This window comes from Penaeus monodon, chromosome 20 (genome assembly GCF_015228065.2).
Source record: "Penaeus monodon isolate SGIC_2016 chromosome 20, NSTDA_Pmon_1, whole genome shotgun sequence".
NCBI classification, from domain to species: Eukaryota; Metazoa; Arthropoda; class Malacostraca; order Decapoda; family Penaeidae; genus Penaeus; species Penaeus monodon.
Genome location: NC_051405.1, coordinates 38,970,349 through 38,970,661, shown reverse-complemented (window position 1 = coordinate 38,970,661; position 313 = coordinate 38,970,349).

The following is a 313-nucleotide window of genomic DNA, read 5'->3' as shown; positions in this document are numbered from 1 at the left end:
CAACGTGGCTGCATGTCATGCCTTATTTATATTACAATCAAATTCCATCCGGTTCAAAAATTTACGGCCTCGTGGGATATACAGGAGTATATTTCCCATTCCGTTTTAGAAAAATATCTATCCATATCAAAACTGCTCTTCCGGTGACAACATAAATGATTAAAATCGCCTTCAACTGGAATCCCCCCCTCCTTCCCATCCCCTTCATCCAGCGCCATCTTTTGTTCGTGCGAAAAGCTGTTCTTTATGCGGTGAGAATTCGCATTCATAGACGCTTCTTTGCATACCAGAGGTGTCGGAGGCAAAATGTGGA